Genomic DNA, 13934 nt, shown 5'->3' with positions numbered 1-13934 from the left:
TTAATAAAATGAGCAGGAAAAGTTGAATCCTTGGCACAAATTCAGAGGAAAACAAATACAACCAACTGCCTTGCAATCTGCCTGATACTAAATAAATGCTCCTTTCTTGATTAGAGGGCTGGGAGGAGGGAGTCCTGGGGCCCTTTCTTTGGTGCTGCACCCTTATTTGCAAGAGGTAGCTACTCCCACGACACCATGTAGAGCATTCGTTACACCCTCTTTCCTCCATATGCGGGGGCAAAGCTGAGCTCCTGCAGGCCGCTGTTCGGAGTCCACATGAACAGGAATGGGAAGGGCTGACGCACATCCCTGACGCCCAGATGCCCACACGCCGCCGATGGGGGCAACTGACGGAGCCCCACCCCCCCACCCCCCCCCACCCCCCCCCCCCCCCCCCCCCCCCGCCCCGTAACAAGGAAGTCGGGCTGCTTTGGAGACTGAGCTCTGATTCACCACCGGCCGCCCCACCCTCTGGCTGGGATACGCGTCTCCGCCTGGCCTCTGCCTGCCTTCTCCATGTTCTTAACATGGTCTCCCCTCGCAGACTCAGGGGCGGGAAATAGAGTGAGTTTGCTTACTCATTCCATGCCAGCACAACTGATTCTGCCTGAGCCACTGAGAAGGTGGGAGGGGGGCACACCCCTGTGGCCTTCCCCTTGACAGCAGGGGGCGCACAGCACTGTGGCAGAAAGAGCAGGGGAGGGCTAGTCACAGCTTTGCCAGGAACTGGAGCTGGCTGTGCCGTCTTGGACAAGCCGCTTTTCCTCTCTTGTACCTTGATCTCTTCATCCACAAAATGATTTCTGAGAAGGCTTTGGAGTGGACTAGCACGTGTGCCGATGCTGGCTTTGTCACTTATTAGATTAGTTGTGACCTTGGATAAGTTACTTAACCTCTCCAAGCTTCAGTTTTCTCATCTGTAAGATAGGGATAATCATGTGTGCCTCGCAGAGCTATCAAAAGACTTAATTAGATAACATATATAAAGCCCCTAGCATGGGGCCTAGCCCATAACTAGTCCTTAAGAAAGAGCTGCTAGCTAGGGCCCCTCCTGGCTGGAATGCTCTGTGGCTCTGGATCCAGAGAGGACAGGATTTGGGCCAGGGATCCCTTAAGGACACGCCAATGGCCTCTTGACGATGACACCATGTGTGGGGTCGCCCACCTCCACCCACAGCTGCAGCCCACTCCCACTCCCATGAAAGCTTCTCCCACTCTCCCGCCAAAAGGCCATCACAGCTGCCCCAGCTTAAACTTATCTGCAGTGGATCCAGCTGGGGAACAGCCGGGACGGCTCAGATCCTAGTAGGATGCAGCTCTAAGCCCAGCCCGGGGGATGCCTGAGCCTCAAAGCAAGCTGATCTAATCTAAAACAGACGCTACAAGGAAAGGCCTGTGGCTCATAAACTTTCATTCGTGCACAACCTTTTCTCCCAAACAAAATTTTACATGGAACCCCACCTTGGCTTAAGCAGCAGAAGCAAGGAAAGTGAAAAGGGGGGTGGGAGAGGTGGCAAATCAACAGATGGACGTGGTGCGTGAATTTACGTGATACATTCTGGTTGACAGCATTCACAACTATATTGAAGGTCATGGAGAAGACAGCTCATTAGTTATTTTCAGTATGTTAAAATTTAGTGTGTAACATTTTTACTGTGTCCTACAACAATTTAAAAATATATATATGTATATAATGACACTTGAACCAAATGTTTGCAGTACTCCAGAGATGCAGAACTTTGAAAACAATGTAACTACGTTCCTAACTTTTAGGTCTCCCTGCATTTCAATGTTCTACGACAAAACAGCCACAACCACGCCCCACCCGCTGCAAAGAAGGCTGCAAGCAGGTCAGGACCAGCCAGCATCTTTGTTAGGGCACTACTTCTCAACCTTAGACCCACACTGGGATCACCTGGAGAGCTTTAAAAACTAACAGGGCCCGGGCCCCACCCCATGTAACTGGTCTGGTGTGCAGAAGCCTGGGCATTAGGAGTTTTTAAAACTCTAATGCAGAGCAGTGTCGAGATGTCTTTATCAACAGAGTGCCAGCCAGGTGCCCAAATTAAAGACCAGATCCTGATTTAAGACTCTCAACAGCTTTGAGCTCCTCCCTTTGCTGATTTGGGTCAAGAAAGTTTTATTCTCCTCTAGTGAATGGGCAGAAGAAAGCAGCTGAGGCCCATCAGATACTGGCTATGATGATGCAATACTGAGCTCACCTAGACTGCATTCTATTTACAGACCTTACAAAAGCACTAGATCGGAGGATCATACACATCATTCCCCTGAAAGGTAAACAGTGTTAAGTGGCCTGAATGAGCCAGGGCATCAGGGTCAAAACAACTTGTCCGAGCCGGAAGCCGGTTAGAAACAGTCATGACAAATAAATAAATAAATAGATACTAGACTGTACTTTAACCATACACATTCAGCTGCACCTGCTTATTAAATATCTTCTGCATTCCCTTCCGACCCCACAAAGGGCCTCTGACCCTTAAAAATAATGCTGCTCTTAGGAAGTGGACCTTAACATAGAAATAGAAATTAACTTTTTCTTCTCAACAGTTTAATTCCCATTCTATACCCCACATTCCCCATTTCCTTCTCCTGGCACTGCCCCTGCTGTCCGGATCTCATTTTCCTAGATGCTGCTACCTTCAAAAAGACAGAGCCCCGGGCTTCCCTGGTGGCGCAGTGGTTGAGAGTCCGCCTGCCGATGCAGGGGACACGGGTTCGTGCCCCAGTCCGGGAGGATCCCAAGTGCCGCGGAGCGTCTGGGCCCGTGGGCCATGGCCGCTGGGCCTGCGCGTCCGGAGCCTGTGCTCCACAACGGGAGAGGCCACAACAGTGAGAGGCCCCCATATCGCAAAGAAAAAAAAAAAAAAGAGCCCCGACCCTGGCCAAGGCATCTCCTGACCCCACTGTCCCTTCCATCTTCCCTCTCAGCCTACAATAGAAGGTTCCTCTGGGCAGGGATCAAAAATAACATTTTTTACTTTAGACATTTCTGTACTCTTTGTTTTGCAATAAGTAAGTTATCACTTCTCTAAATTAAAATGATCCAAGTATTATATATAACTGTATAAAAAGGACTAGACACAAAAGACATAAAAAGAGTGGGAGACAAAAATAGGAACAAAAAACAAGGGCAACAAAAAATAGTAATGAATATGGTAGATATTAATCCAACTATATCAATAATCACTTTCAATATCAATGGTCTAAACGTACCAATTAAAAGACAGAGATTGTCAGAGTGGATTAAAAACACTACCCAACTATATCTTGTCTACAAGAAACCCACTTTAGACATAAAGACAAACATTAAAAGTAAATGAATGGAGAAAAATATACCATGTTAACACTAATCAAAAGAGCTGGAGTGGCTATATTAATTTTAGACAGACTTCAAAGTAAGGAAAATTATCAGGAATGAAGAAGGACATTACATAATGATTAAAGGAGTCAATTCTCCAAGAAGACATAACAGGTCTTATTGCATATGCACATAACAACAGAGCATCAAACTACATGAGGCAAAAACTGATAGAACTGCAAGGAAAAAAAGATGAATCCACTAGCATAGTTGATGATGTCAACACCTCTCTCTCAGAAATGGACAGAATCAGCAAGCAGTAAATCCATAAGAACATAGCTGAACTCAACAACACCTTCAGTGAACTGGATACAATAGACATCTACAGACTATTTCATCCAACGACAGTAGAATACCCATTCTTCTCATGCTCACATGGAACATTCACCAACACAGACCACATTCTGGGCCATAAAATACCCCTTAACAAATTTTAGAATATAGAAATCATATAATATCTGCTGGTAGACCAAAATGGAATTAAACTAGAAACCAATAATAGAAAGATAACTGGAAAATACCAAAATATGTGGAGATTAAACAACACACCTCTGAATAACACACGGGTCACAGAAGAAAATCTCAAGAGAAATTTAAAAAAATACTTTTAAACTATCAATAAATGAAAATTAAAATATGACTTAGCAAAACCTATGATATGCAGGGAAAGCAGTGCTTAGAGGAAAATTTATAGCATTGAATTAGAAAAGAATAAAAATCTTAAGTCAATAATCTAAGTTTCTACCTTAGGAAATTAGGAAAGGAGGAGTAAAGTAAATCCAAAGTAAGCAGAAGAAATAAGAATTAGGGTAGAAATCAATGAAATTAAAAACAGAAAATCAACAGAGAAAAGTCAATGAAACCAAAAGCTGTTTTTTTGAAAATATCAATAAAACCAATAAGCCTGTAGCCAGGTTAACAAAGAAAAAAAGAGGGTACAAGTTATTAATATCCAAAATGAAAGAGAGGAAATTATAAGATTCTATGGAAATTAAAAGAATAATAAAGAAATCCTATGAACAACTGTATGATCACAAATTTGATAACCTAGATGAAACGGACCAATTCCTTGAACTATACAATCCGCAAAAACTCACACAAGAAGCAAAGATGATCTGAATAGGTCTATACCTATTAAAGACACTGAATCAATAATTAATAACCATCCAAAACAGAAAGCACCAGGCCCAGATGGGGTCACTGGCGAATTCTACCAAACATTTAAGGAAGAAATCATACCAATTCTCTACACTCTCTTTCATAGGATGGAAACAGAGGGAATACCCCCTCCTAACTCATTCTATCAGGCCAGCATTACCCTAATACCAAAATCAACAAAGGCATTATAAGAAAACTACAGACAAATATTTCTCATGAACATAGGTGCAAAAATTCTCAACAAAATATTAGCAAATTGAATCCAAAAAATATATAAAGAATTATATACCAGAACCAAATGAGATTCATCCCAGGTGTAGTTGTTCAACATTCGAAAATCAATCAATGTATTATCACATACCACATCAAACCAAAAAAGAAAAACCACATGGTCATATCAACAGATGCAGAAAAAGTATTTGACAAAATTCAACACCCATTCATTAAGAAAACTCACAGTAAACTAGGAACAGAATGGAACTTCCTCAACTTGATAAAGACTACCTACAAAAAACCTATAGCTAACATCACACTTAATGGTGAGAAACTCAAAGCTTTCCCACTAAGATCAGAAACAATGCAAAGATGTCCCTTCTCACCATTCCTTTTCAATAAGGCAAGAAAAAGACTTAAAAGGTATATATATTGGGAAGGAAGACATAAAGCTGTCTTTGTTTGCAGGTGACATGATTGCCTATGTAAAAATAAAAAAGTTTTTATTGACAAAGAAACTCCTGAACTAAGAGATTACAGCAAGACTGCAGGATACAAGAGGTTAATGTACAAAAGTCAACTGCTTTCCTATATACCAATAATGAATAAACAGAATCTAAAAGTAAAAGCCCAATACCATTTACATTAGCATCATAAATATAGTCAACTGATCTCTGACACAGGTCAAAGGAAAAACAGTGGAGTAAAGATAGTCTCTTCAACAAATGGTGTTCAAACTACTAGACACTCACATAAAAAAAAAAAAGAATCTAGACACAAACCTTACACTCTTCACAAAAATTAACTCAAAATAGATCACAGACCTAATTGTAAAATGCAAAACTATAAAACTCCTAAGAGTGGACTTCCCTGGTGGCGCAGTGGTTAAGAACCCGCCTGCCAATGCAGGGGACATGGGTTTGAGCCCTGGTCCGGGAAGATCCCACATGCCGTGGAGCAACTGGGCCCGTGCGCCACAACTACTGAGCCTGTGCTCTGGAGCCCGCGAGCCACAACTACTGAGCCCACATGCCACAACTACTGAACCCGTATGCTTAGAGCCCGTGCTCCGCAACAAGAGAAGCCACCGCATTGAGAAGCCCACGCACCGCAATGAAGAGTGGCCCCCACTCGCTGCAACTAGAGAAAGCCCGCGTGCAGCAACGAAGACCCAATGCAACCATAAATAAATAAATTAATTAAAAACTCCTAAAAGATAACATAGGAGAAAACCCAGATGACCTTGGGTATGGTGATGTCCTTTCAGCCCTAGTACCAAAGGCATTATCCATGAAAGCAATAAATGATAAGTTGGCCTTTATTAAAATTTAAAACGTCTGCTCTGCAAAAGCCAATATCAAGAGAATTAGAAGACAAGCCACAGACTGGGAGAAAATACTTGTAAAAGACACATCTGATAATGAACTGTACTGTAAAACATAAAATGAACTCCTAAAACAAAGGAAAAAAAAACAACCTGATTAAAAGATGGGCCAAAGACCTTAACAGACACCTCACCAAAGAAGATATACAGATGGCAAGTAAGCATATGAAAGGATGCTCCCTCCACATCATACATCATCAGGGAAATGCAAATTAAAGCAAAAATGAGATACTACTACACACCTAGTAGAATGACCAAAATTTGGAATGCTGACAACACCAAATGCTGGTGAGGATGCAGAGCAACAGGAATGCTCATTCACTGCTGGTGGACATGTTAGGGGAAGCACTGACTGAAACCGCCCACCCTGGCCAGGCAAAGACAGTAACAATTTGCATGAGTTATTTTACAACAGGAGATCTGGTAAGGAACACATAACTAACAAGCCACCAACAACCGGAAGAATTCGGGAAAGGTCAAAAGGAGAGAGAAGACGCCAGTCCACATGTCCTACCAACCTCCCAGAATCCTCCTCGCTGGAATCCATCTTGGCTGAGTGACGTGCATGCCACCGGGAAGGACCCTGAGTCAGAATGATTGGCTAGAAACAACCCGGAAACTAATCCCATCACCATAAAACCTGAGACTGTGAGCCACGTGGCAGAGCAGTCCTCCTGGGTTCCCTTACCCTCCTGCCCTCCGCCCAGGCGCCCCTTGCCAATAAAGTCTCCTGCTTTGTCAGCACGTGTGTCTCCTCGGACAATTCATTTCCGAGAGTTAGACGAGAGCCCGCTCTCGGGCCCTGGAAGGGGTCTCCCTTCCTGCAACAGAAATGCAAAATGGTACTGATGCTCTATGCTCTGGAGGGCAGCCTTGTGGTATCTTGCAAAAGTAACCATATTCCTACCAAACAATTCAGCAATTGCACTCCTTGGTATTTACACAAAGCAATTGAAAACTTCTGTCTACACAAACACCTACACATGGATATGTACAGCGGCTCTCTTCATATCTGCCAAAACTTGGAAGCAAATGAGATGTCCTTCAGTAGGTGAATGGATACATAAACTGTGATACATCCAGACAATGGAATATTATTCAGCAGTGAAAAGAAATGGGCTATCAAGCCATGAAAGGACACGGAGGAACTTGAAAATACGTATTATTAAGTGAAAGAAGCCCATCAGAAAATGCTACACACTGTATGCTTCCAAGTAAATGACATTCTGAAAAAAGCAAAACTATGGAGACAAATCAGTCTCCATAAAGATCAGTGGTTGTGAGGGCAGGGATATGAATACGGAGAGCACAAAGTATTTTTAGGGCAGTGAAAATACTCTGTATGATGCTATCAATACAATGATGGATATATGTCGTTCATTATACATTTGTCCAAACCCACAGAATGTATAACACCAAGAGTGAACCCTGAGGTCAACTATGGACTTTGGATGATCATGATGTTTTAATACAGGTTCATTCTTGGTTAAAAAACGTACCACTCTGATGAGTGATGTTGATAATGCGGCAATTTATGAATGTGTGGGGACTAAAGGTATATGGAAAATCTCTGTATCTTCCTCTCAATCTTACTGAAAAACCAAAACTGCTCTAAAGAAAATAAAGTCCTTATAAAGAACTCATACAACTCAACAGCAAAGAAACAATCTGATTAAAAAGTGGGCAGAGGATCTGAACAGATGTTTTTTCCAAAGAAGATACACAAATGGCCAATAGACACGCGAAAAGATGCTCAACATCGTCAGGGAAATGCAACTTAAAATCACAATGAGGCATCAGCTCACATGTATTAGAATGGCTATTATCAAAAAGACAAGAAAAAACAAGTGTTGGTGAGGATGTGGAGAAAAGGGAATCTCTGTGCTCCGTGGGTGGGAATATAAATTGATGCAGCCGCTATGGAAAACAATACTGAGGTTCCTCAAAAAAATTAAAAAATAGTACTACCGGGCTTGCCTGGTGGTGCAGTGGTTGAGAGTCTGCCTGCCGATGCGCGGGACACGGGTTCGTGCGCCGATGCGGGGGACACGGGTTCGTGCCCCGGTCCGGGAAGATCCCACATGCCGCAGAGCGGCTGGGCCCGTGAGCCATTGCCGCTGAGCCTGCGCGTCCGGAGCCTGTGCTCCGCAACGGGAGCCGCCACAGCAGTGAGAGGCCCGTGTACCGCAAACAAACCAACCAACCAACCAACCATTGGGGAGTTTGGGTCTTTTGCGCATTAGACGCCTGCAATAAACGCTGTACCTTGCTTCACCACAACCCAGTGTCAGTAGATTGGCTTTGCTGTGTGCATCAAGGAAGTAGACCTGAGTGTGGTTCAGTAACAATTTCACAACATCTACAATACCGAATCATTGTTGTACACTTGACACTAATATAATGTTAAATGTCAATGATATCTCAAAAAAATAAATTTTTTAAAATAAGAAAAGAGACTCTTAAAAAAACAAAGAGAGAAAAGGACGAGAAAGAAAATACTGGGTAATAGAATGGCAAGTGATTAAGGAATGCAGGAACTGAGGAGGAGCAGCCGTGGGGCAGGGTCCTGGTTCCTCCTCAAGGAGAAAAACATCAACAATACCTTTGAGTTCTTCTGCAGGTACTAAGGTCCCCACCCAGGTGGAGGATGGTAACTTCAGGCTGAGCACAAGATTCCTGGAGCACTGGCCTGTTACTTCACCACCAACCAATCAAAAGAAAGTCTGCAAACAGTGGAAGATAACGAAGACTCTGACCCCCTCCGCAAATGATTCTCCCTTTCAGGGTCAAGCAGAATCTTGGAGCTGGGTTTGGCCAGCCTCCTGAATAGAGCAACCTTTCCTTTCCGGCCAACATGTGTCTCTTGTATTGCCTTTCAAGCAGCAAGCAGCCAAGCCCAAGTAACAAGAAGGACTATATATTTGGTCTTTGTCCCCTAGTTCCTGGCCCACAGCTCCTAAAACTCTGGGAATTTCCTTAGCTATAGAGTCTTTTGTTATTCACAAGGAGACTCTGACCATACAGAAGTTGTTGCTAATGAGGTCATTCAAGGTAGGCCCTTAGATATTTTCAAGAGAGGGCTGGAATGTTCAGCCCCACCCTCTGAAGTCCAGGGAGGAGAAAGGGGTTGGAAGTTGAGTTTAATCACCAATGGCCAATGATTTAATCAATTGTGCCTATGTAATAACACCCCGCACTCCAGCCCCAGATAAAAACCTAAATGACAGGATTAGAACTTCCAGGTCGAAGTGCTGGGAGGGTGGCACACCCGGAGAGGGCCTGGAAGCTACTCCCCCATACCTTGCCCTATGTACTGAATACAGCTGACCTGTGTGACCAAAAGGAAATGCAGAAATGATGGAGTGTGATTTCCAAAGTTGGTCATAAAAAAACACTGGGGTTTTCACCATGCTCTCTGGGATCACAGACCCTGAGGAAAGCCAAATGCCATGTCATGAGGACATCAAAGCAGCCCTGTGACCAGGTCCACGTGAAGCCTAGTACCGACAACCAGCACATAACTAAGCCTCCTTGGAGCTCCTTCCTCCAGCCCTTGCCAAGCCTTCAGACGACTGCAGCCCCAAATGACATCTTGACTGAACCCCCCTGGGAGCCCCAGTGTCAGAGTTTCACGGTTAAGATGCTCTTGAATTCCTGATCCACAGAAACTGTGAGAGATAATAAATGTTAACTGTTGTTTTTTTGGTTTGGTTTTGGGTTTTTTTGTTTTGTTTTGCTTTAAGAATTATACTCACAATTGCAATAACTACTGGTTTAGCAGTTTAGCAATAACTACTGGTTTAGCAGAACACAGTTTCTCCCATCAAGATTTTTATTTTAGGACAATTTTTATTTTAAGAGCAGTTTTACATTTGCAATAAAATTGAGAAGAATTTACTGTTCTTTTAGTCTTAAGTGTTGGAGTAATTTGTTTTGTACCAACATGTATCTAATATAGACACCTGTGGGTCCTAAGATTGAAAGAAAAATTAAATTGCATGCACTTGTGTGTGTTCTTCTAGAAAAAAAGTCCATGAACTTCAAAAGATAAAGAGATTCAAGACCCAGAAAAAAAGATTAAGAATCACTGATTTAGACAATAAATGGTCAGTGGGAAAGGCTACATCCTTTTAGATTAGTTTTGGCAGTCTGTAATCCATAAACACATGATATCACTTAACTAGTTTTTCAAGCTATTGCTTGTCCAAGTTTGCTCCCACTTTTTCCTTCGTGCTGAGTCCTAGACAACCTGGCTAGAGGCAACGTGATTCAGGAGTTAGTGAGCAGGGAGGTGTGGCTGCGCCTGTGAAAGCCAGCTTCCCACGCATTTTTTGAACATGCCTGGGCGCAGGGACACACATCTCTAAGCACGGGATCCAATTTCTGAGTTCAAGATGCATAAGTGAGCATGTCAAAGTGTCAGAAGGATCTAGCTCACCACTCCACATCTCCTGTTCCAGTTGTGACCTCTATAATCCTCAGAGCTCAAACAGCACACAGTTGTTAGGAATTCTGCATGTGCCTCGGCCACACTAGTATATTTCTTAATCTGTAAAATGGGAATAATGTAAATGCACTATATATCAATCTCAGAGGTAATCCTAGAGATCAAATAATACTGTGAAAGTCACCAAATGAAAAATTTAAAATTTCATCTTGTTTCTACCAACGTGAGATACTAATCCAAAACCAGGAAAAATCTTTGTTAAGTACAAAAGCATGAAAGAGAAGATTAACGTTTGAATTTCAGTTAAAAATGAAAAACTGCACACACAGTAAATTTATGTTAAAAAAATACATACTGTACCTAGAAAAATAACCAAACAAAACATTAATGGTACTGGGCTGAATCTGAATGGTGAATGATTTTTCCCTCTCTCTTTTCCTTTCCTCTATTTTACCATTTTTAAAAATAAGCAAGTATATGTTTAAAATGAAGGTGAAGGAGGATAATGATTAGCACCTTAGTGTGTCAGGCATACTCTGCCCGCGTCATCTCATTTAATCCTCACAGTAAATGAGGTTGATTTCATCATAGCCACATTTACCCGAGGAGGAAATGGTTTTTCAGGTTACGTCACTTTCTCCATGACAAAGAACATGGCTAATCGTTTTCTTAGTCTGTGGCTCATACTGAAGGTGCCTGGTGAATATCAGTGATGAGTGATGATAAACCTGGGTTTCCCTGCCAACTTGGTCCTGAAGACGATGATGGGGAGTGTGCAAGGTCTCATGTTAAAAATGCCAAACAGACCAGCCATGGGGTGGAAACCAGGCCACCTCAGGGCCTCACAGAACGGAAAGGCTCCCAAGAGAGCAGTCAGGAAGGCCACTCCAGTGACAAGGCTGGGGATTCTCACATTTTAGCCTTCAGCCAAGGGAGGACAAGAAGGGGCATGAGCTAAAACGAATCCTCACTGGATCCCTTTCTGGGTCAGGGGACAGACAGACACGGAGCTTGGCCCTTACCACCAAGAGCCAGCAGTTGCTGGGTCCCAATCAGGGACAGTAAGTTATGTGTATTAATATGTCAACGAAGCCAGGCTGGAGACACCCACACTATGGAAAACACCTTAACAAGGAAGGCCCCGCTAGGTCAATGTCACTGCCTTCCGGAGGCAGCCTGACCAAGGTCCACACACACGGGGGAGCCACAGAGCCAGGACAGCTCATGGCTCAGCTTCCCCAGACCACGAGCACAAAGACCTGCACCCAGGTCCTTACTGCCATCAAAAACATCCCTTGAAATAGCCATGCAGTGGCACAACACAGCAGCGGACCTGAAGGATGGAGCTAATTCTGGAGCTTCTCCCTCTCTGACCTCTCACAGCACAGGCAGTAGCTGGAGACCCTGGCTGGTCACTTAACCTCTCTGTGACCCAGCATCCTTATCTGTAAAGTAATATGATCTTCACAGTATTGTTGAAGGATTAAATGAGTTAAAACCCTTAGGACCTGGCCCACCGTAAGTGCTCAGTATGCATTAAGCCAGCAACTGTAGTTGTAGCAGTAGTTGTGTTAGTTCTAGCTGTGCAACTGATCTCTCCCACACACCAACCACAGCGGTTTGTATTTTCCAAACATGGCAGTAACAATATCTCCCGTCCCACATGCTCCTCTGCACTGTGACCAAGAGATGGAGTTTATACCCTTCCCTTTGAATCTGGGCAGGTTTGTGACATGGTGTGACTTTCAAGGCTCGGCCATAAAAAGCAATGCGGCTTCCACTCTGCAACTTGATGCCAACATGGAAGAAGTCCTGAGGTTGCCATGCTGTGAGGGAGTCCAAGACATGGAGAGGGCGCTCCAGTCCACAGCCCCAGTAGAGCTCGCCATCAGTAGCCAGCCAAGGGCAGGAACCAGCCTTCATGATTCCAGGCCTGAGCTGTGAGCCGCCTCCCAGCCTTGGGATCCTCCAAGCCGAGGCCCCCGACATTGTAGAGCAGAGAGAAGCCACCCCTGCCAGTGCCTGCCCAAATTTCCAACCCACAGATGCTGTGAGCCTAATAAAATGGTTATTTTAAGTCACTGAGTTGTGAAACAATTTGTTACACAACAAATGTAACTAGAACATGTGTTATACTTTCAGCCAACATTTTTTGAATACCTATTATATGAAGGGGACCAGCACAGAAACCATGAAGGAGAGATGAATAAGACATAGTTTGATCCTAAGTTGACAATTCCCAAAGAAATACTCATAACTAATTAATACTATACAACGGGATGTGATGGCAGTGAGGTGCAAAGTGCAAGGTTAAGACCCCTCAAAAGGAGAAAGTAAGGACAAAGAGGCTTCACAGAGGCAGTAACATCTGAACTGGGTCTTGAAGGAAGCAAGGTGAGGTACATGCCATGTGAAAACATTGTACTATGTCCCAGGATTATTAGCAAGAAGTTTGCCAAGGTCTCTTTTGTCACGTGACTGGGGGGCACGTCAGTGCCAGGTGGGAAAGGGCACTGAAAGTCATGCAAATAAAATCAAACCCCTCCTCTGGGACCAGGGCAGCTGAGAAGAGGCAAGTGGGAGACAGGTCAGGTTTTGTGTTTCTGAATCATCACTCGAGTGGCAGGGGGAGGACAGAGTAGAGGGCAAGACTGGAAGCAGGGAGACCAAATTAACAGTCAGGTGAGACAAGATGAGGGCCTGACCTGGTTTTAAGTTCAAGGACAAAAATATCACTCATTTAATCCTTCATTCTTTTTTTAGTTTAAATCTCCAGTGGTACCTAAAAGAGATGTTCTAGAGACAATGATGAATAAATGTTAAATTATTGATGCTACTTCTAAGGTGTGACTACCAGCTCCAGAACCAGCAAAGAGGGCTGCAAACAAGTGAATCACTTCGTCCCAAACTGACTTTGATCTCCATGATGTCCGCTGAGTCACTAGGTGCCCCACCATCCCAGGACGTTTAGCTACCAAGACCCTGGGCTGGGTCCCTGCTTCTGAGCTGTTGTCTAATTCACTCATTACTAGATGTTGAAGCTGCCACCTTAGAGGACTGCTAAACTATGACTTCAAAAGTTTTTTAAACATTCTAATACTTTAGGCAAAAATTTTTAGTTAAAATATTACAAGCTTTTAATCTCTTCTGACTACTAGCTAGAATCCTGCTTCCCCCTCCTTTCCCCAGAGATTGGTACAGTTAAGACTTAGGGATGGATCACTCCTGACTTAAAAAAGGAAAAAAAAAAAAAAAAAAAATATATATATATATATATATATAGTAAATATATATTTATACATATATAAAGCCATTGAAAATATACACTATTGATCAGCATTTTTTAACATAAA

The 13934-nt window shown here is 43.3% G+C and overlaps 1 protein-coding gene across 9 annotated transcripts in view; it reads right to left on the bottom strand.

The window, feature by feature from the left end:
* Window positions 1-13934, bottom strand: part of IGSF3 (immunoglobulin superfamily member 3) — a 98895-nt gene that overhangs the window by 44392 nt on the left and 40569 nt on the right. The window lies entirely within an intron of this gene.

This window comes from Tursiops truncatus, chromosome 1 (genome assembly GCF_011762595.2).
Source record: "Tursiops truncatus isolate mTurTru1 chromosome 1, mTurTru1.mat.Y, whole genome shotgun sequence".
Lineage (NCBI taxonomy): Eukaryota > Metazoa > Chordata > Mammalia > Artiodactyla > Delphinidae > Tursiops > Tursiops truncatus.
Note: the sequence above shows the minus strand (reverse complement) of the source record. Positions and strands in the feature narration are given on the sequence as shown.